General features: G+C 50.4%; 1 protein-coding gene across 1 annotated transcript in view; it reads right to left on the reverse strand.

The window, feature by feature from the left end:
• MBP (myelin basic protein) overlaps positions 1–5817 on the reverse strand; it is a 116040-nt gene extending 110223 nt beyond the window's left edge. The window contains exon 1 of the mRNA XM_068563093.1: positions 5772–5817. The gene's annotated coding sequence lies outside the window, so the exon portion shown is untranslated. The remainder of the gene's footprint in view (positions 1–5771) is intronic.
• Between the last annotated feature and the right edge of the window lie 213 nt (positions 5818–6030).

The following is a 6030-nucleotide window of genomic DNA, read 5'->3' on the forward strand; positions in this document are numbered from 1 at the left end:
TCCAGCAACATATAAAAAAATTATACACATGACCAAGTGGAATTTATTTCAGACATGCAAGGGTGGTTCAACACCGACTTGAACATTAACCAATATAATCCATCATACTAACAGGTTAAAGAGGAAAAATCACGGGAGCCTGTCAATTGACTGAAAGAATATTTGACAAAATCCAACACCCATTCATGACAAAACCTCTCAGCAAGTTAGGAACAGAGGGGAACTACCTCAATGTCATGAGGAACTTCTACAAAAACCCTATAGCTACATCATATTTAGTGGTGAAAAAGTGAATGCTTTACCCCTTTGATCAGGAACAAGGCAAGGATGTCCACTCCTGCAACTCTTATTCAACAGAGCTCTGGAAGTTCCAGTGCAACACAACAAGAAAAAGAAATTATAAAGGATAGAGATTGGAAAGGAAGCAATAACACTTCCCCATTTACAGGTAACATGACGGTCTGCATGGATATCACAAGGAATCTACCCCCAAAATCTAGGCTTAGTGAGGGAGTTAGGCAAGGTCACAGGACACAAGGTCAGCACACAAAAATCATCCACATTTGTGTAAACTAACAACACACATGTAGAAACTGAAGTTAAAAACATGACACTATTTAAAAATAACTCAAAAAAAGAGAAATATTTAGGTATACTCTTAAAAAACCCCCCCCAGATTCAGAATCTATACGCTGAAAATTACAAAACAGTGATGAAAGAAACAAAAGCACATCTGAATAAACAGAGACAACCTGTGATCACAGCGTGGAAGACTCCACACGGTAAAACTGTTAATTCTCCCCAAGTACATCTATAGATTTGATGAAATTCCTATAAAAATGCCACCAAGGGTTTTGTAGACACAAACAAGCTTATTCTAAAACGTATGGAACGGTGCAGGAGCCAGCACAGCTAACAGGATTTTGATAAAGAAAGGAGGAGGACTCACGCTACCTGATGGTAAGGTTCACCCTCCAGCCGCAGAAATCAGCACAGTGTGGTCCTGGTGCAGCAACAGACACCCCGATCAAGGGCACAGATCAGGGAAACCAGAAATAGACCCACACAAACACGGGGACACGAGTTTTGACAAAGATGCAAAAGCAATTCCATGGAGGAAGGATCATCTTTTCAACAAACAGTCCTGGAGCAATTCGACATTCCTAGGTAGGAACAAAAACCAAACAAAACCAAAACCCTCCACCTAAACCTCACTCCTCATACAAAATTAACTGGAAATGGACAACAGACTTCAGTGTAAAATGTAGAACTATAAAACTGTAGGGGAAAAAAAAGGAGAAAATCTTCCAGACTCAGGCTAGGTGACGGGTTCTTGCATTTCACACCCAAATCGCAATTCATAAAAGGAGAAAATTAATAAACTGGATCTCATCGAAATGAAAAACTTTCTTCCTGCAAAAGACTCTGTGGAGAGGATGAAGTCAAGCTAAACTGACAGAATAACTGCAAACCAAAACTAGGAGTCGTATTTAGAACATAAAAGGAACTAACGTGACCGAACAACCCAATCAGAAAAAGGGCAAAGACGAGAACAGGCTGCTAGTTGAGAGGACGTGCAGATGGCAGACGCACACATGGAAAGACTACTGGCATCATGATCTGTGAGGGAAACGCAGACTAAAATCACAGTGAAGTATCGCCGCACACCTGTTAGAGGCGCAAATAAAAAATAGTGACAGTGCCAAAGGCTGTCGTGGAGATCCTGCATCACTCACACCTGGCTGGTAGGATGTAAAACGGTGCAGCCATTCTGGAAAAGAGGAGGGCAGTTTCTTATGAAATGGAATACGTGTTTGCTATTTGACTCAGCAATGGCACTCTTGCTTGGGCATTTATCCCAGAGAAATGAAAACTGTGTTCACACAAAAACCTGTACATGGATGATCGTAGCAGCTTTACTCGAATAGCCCCAAACTGGAAACCCTCAAAGGGCAAATGCTTAAAACCAAACAACTACGGGAGCGGGGTGGGCACCCATTCCTCGGAATACTACTCATCAACAAAAAAAGAACAAGCTATCAGTACACTCAACGACTTGGAGAGATCTCAAGAGAATTGCAGTCAGTGAAAAAAGCCAATCAAAAAAGGTTGCATGACTCTACTTAAATAGCATTCTCGAAATGATGAAATTACAGAAAATGGGGAACAGATTAGTGGTTGCCAAGGGCATAGGGAGGGGGAAGGGGGAAGTTGGCTGTGGCCATAAAGGGCAGTCCTAGGGAATTTGTGATGGAGCTGTCCTACCTGAGGTGGGTGGTCACACGATTGTACATGTGTGATAAAATTACAGAGAACTACACACAGACACACACACGTAAACCAGCGAAATCTGACATCTCAACACAGCTGATGGATTGTACCAATGTTAATCTCCTGGATGTGATATTGTCTATAGTTTCGCAAGATGTTATGAAGCATGTGTGGATCTCTCTATTATTTCTCACAATTGCATGTGAATCTACAATTATCTCAAAATAAAAAGATTTTAAAAATTGCTTCCATGAGCAACCTTTGTATGTGCCCTGTGCACTCAGACCAGGCTCTCCCTAGAGGGTGCACTTCGGAGTGAAATCACGAGGTCATAGGGAATGTCTGTCATCAGCTTTTCTGGATTCTTCTCTAAAGTGTCTGTTTTCATTTACACTCCTACTCACAATAATGTGAGTTCTCACTTCTCTACATCTTCCTCAATACTTGGTATAGTCAGAATTTAAAATTTTTACCAGTATGATGGATATGAAAAATGATCCCATTGATGTGATTTTTGATTCCCTGAGAACTAGTGGGTTGAACACCTTTTCATATTTTACTAGCCCATCTGGGTTTTCTCTTCTGGCCAGCCTGTTCAGTCACATCTTTCTCTATTGGGCAGTTTGTTTTATATCGCTGAATTTTAGAATGTTTGATACATTCCAGATACCTCACCTAAGTCTGTTTATCCTCGTTCTCTAGGCATCCATCCATTTTTTTTAATGACAGAGCCTCACACTTACTCAGTGGTGTTCACAGAGTCCAGATCCATATTTATGAATTTTTAGCAATTATTGACTCTGAGACATTGCTAAAAGCTTCAGAATATGCACTGTTGCCTATTCCTGGTTGCAGCGTGACCTCTGGATGTGGCCTCAGCTCACGCCTGAGAGCTCCAGCCTCCTGTCTGGTCGGCCTCTCCAGCCCCAACTCCTTGCGATAAGTCACTCATGTGCCTCTCCCATCTATTCCGTTTCTCTGGCTGAAGCCTGATGGCTACACGTTTAGGTGGAGTTCGAATTCTGCTCATCTCTGCTGAGTGGGACCACCAGGGTCTCCCTGTGCATAATTACTGTTGCTTTAAACTCACCTCCTGGGGCTTCCCTGGTGGCACAGTGGTTGAGAATCTGCCTGCCAATGCAGGGGACACGGGTTCGAGTCCTGGTCTGGGAAGATCCCACATGCCGCGGAGCAACTGGGCCCGTGAGCCACAGCTACTGAGCCCGCGCGTCTGGAGCCCGTGCTCCGCAACAAGAGAGGCCGCGATAGTGAGAGGCCCGCGCACCGCGATGAAGAGTGGCCCCCGCTCGCCGCAACTAGAGAAAGCCCTCGCACAGAAACGAAGACCCAACACAGCCATAAATAAATAAATAAATTAAACTCACCTCCTGGGGCCCCAAACTCAGGCTGATTTAAGCTTCCTTCAGTGGCTCTCACGGACCAACAGAAGTGTCTTACTGCTTAATGACTACTTACTAAAAAGCGTACTGAGGAATTAGAGAACCGTCTTTCCTTCTTTACTGTCAACTTTACTGAGGAAGTGAAGGAAAAGATGACTAACAGAGACCTGACAGCGGCGGCCTTCGAGGCCAATCATCCCGAAGAGGAAGCATATTTTGTTGGGCGTGGCCGCTCATTAGCGGTGGAATTTTAACAGAGAGGTGGAAGGTAGCCCTGTGGGTTTTGCAAGGTGTCCTACTTGCCCTGCAGGGCAGCAACAAAGGGCTGGTGGCAGGTTCCCAGAACTGAGTCCTGGGCGCCCTGGGTGTCTCCATGCCTTGGTTTCCTAGGCAGTAAAAATGAGGGTACTGATAGGGTAGTTATATCAAATGAGGGTATCCCAGGGCATGCTGCCTATCAGTGAGGTGATATATTGCTCTAAGAAGACAGCCTGGCAATTTGCAAGTGGTCAAAAATGCTACCTGGACACCTGGGTGGAAAAGGCACAGAGACAGTGGCTGATACTGTGTCAAATTTTTAAAGAATCTAAAGAGAAACTAAAAGTCAAACAACAGAAGGTTTCTAAAGTGGATTTGAACCAAACAGCTATTGTTTAACCCTGAGTTAATGAAGGGAGTCATTTCAGAACAGTTAAACCGTTGGGAGTGACCGTTAGCCAACACTTGACAATAATTTTGAACTGGATTCCCTCCCTTCAGGTGTTGGTTTATCCCACTTAAAAAAAAATACGACGACTGATGGGCACTTCTCCTGGGTTGGGAGAAACACAGCTGTGAGGCTGCGGCCCACTTGCTGGTCCTTTGGGCCCATCCCTCCCTGAAGAGCTTCTCTGTTCCAGGCTCCCGCTGGCTCTGCACCTGGGTCACCACGTCCCAGGAGGCCCGCAGCACTCAGAGGTGGTCCGGCCAGGACTGAGCCTGATTCAGGGGCGTCCCAGACTTGTGGGCCACTCTGTAAACTATCTCCCTGAGCTGGGGGGCTAAAGTCTTCTCCAAAACCCACAGGTCTTAAATAGGACGCACCCTAGAGTTCCCTCCCTCTGAAAATCTCTCTTTCTAGGCCAGGTGTGGGTATCCGTGGCCAGAACGGCCAGCGGCCCCCCTGCACCGTGTTTACACCTCTCCCAGCACATCCCGGCTGTGGCCCGTGCCTTCCACGGCTGCAGAGGCAAACTGAACAGGCGTTGTCGATTCTCACGTTGTAGCATTTGGAAAACAGAGAACCAGGAACCAGAAAGCGCCAATTTCCTGCCAGACTCCTACTGAGATCACCAAAGAAACGCAAACGTTTTTCCCAGCCCCACTCTGCCTTCTGAAACGAGGTGAAAGGAGACGCTAAAAGAAACGAGGCAGTGCCACCAGCAGCCCAAAGGACCCAGAGCCACTGAATGTCAGGGAATCGTGCAGATCACAGGGCACCCTAAGGGCCACCCAACCCGGCGCCGGGCCCAGGGGGCTTCGCGCCCGGGGGCGCCAGGCGCGCAGGTGGGCGCAGGTGGGCGCAGGCGGCGCGGCCTGAGCTGGGACGGGCCCCCGGAAGGCGGAAGCCCGGAGAGTCGCCTGTCGCCGCCCTCGGCGCTCAAAAGGAAACTGGTTTTCGGCTCGTGGGGCGGGGGGACGGCAGGAGTTGTCCGCTGGGCTCCAGGTGCGTCATTAAGAAGCACTTTAGGCTGGTGGGGACCCCCACCTGCCCGAAAGCTCGCTACCAGCGCGCGTTGGTGCGGCCAACCGGCGGAGGTCGGGGCGGCCTCCTTGACCTCTGTCACCTCTCACCCGAAACTCTACCCTCACCCCCTCCCACGCTCTGCCCGCGACCCCGGCCGCCGGGCCAGGCCGAGCCCACACCTGGACACCCGTTGGGGACAGCCCCGCCGCTCTGGATCGGCGTCTACACCCGCGCCCACCCCTCGCAGGGCGGCCGCCCGGCTGCCACCTGCCGCCACCTGCGCCGCCGCCCGGGGGAGCCCCGCGCCCGGGTCCCCGCGGTCCCCGCTCCGAGGGCGCAAAGGGGCCCTCCCGCCCCCGGCGAGGGTCACCCACCGCGCTGCGCTCGCCGCTCCCAGGCCAAGGGCGCCGCGGGGTCCAGGCCGCCTCCTCGCCGCCCGGGCCCCAAGCGCGCGGGGTCCCGGGGCGCCGGCGCCGCCTTCCGGGTCGGGGACGCGGGCCGCCGGGGCGGCAGGCTCGTCCTCGCTGGCGCGCGGCGACGACTGACGGCGGCGGCTCCGAGCGCCGGGCGCGCCCGCCGCCCCTCCCCCGGCCCCCGGGCTTCCTGCGAGCCAGGTAAACACGGCCGGGCCGG

Source organism: Eschrichtius robustus, chromosome 14, assembly GCF_028021215.1.
Source record: "Eschrichtius robustus isolate mEscRob2 chromosome 14, mEscRob2.pri, whole genome shotgun sequence".
NCBI classification, from domain to species: Eukaryota; Metazoa; Chordata; class Mammalia; order Artiodactyla; family Eschrichtiidae; genus Eschrichtius; species Eschrichtius robustus.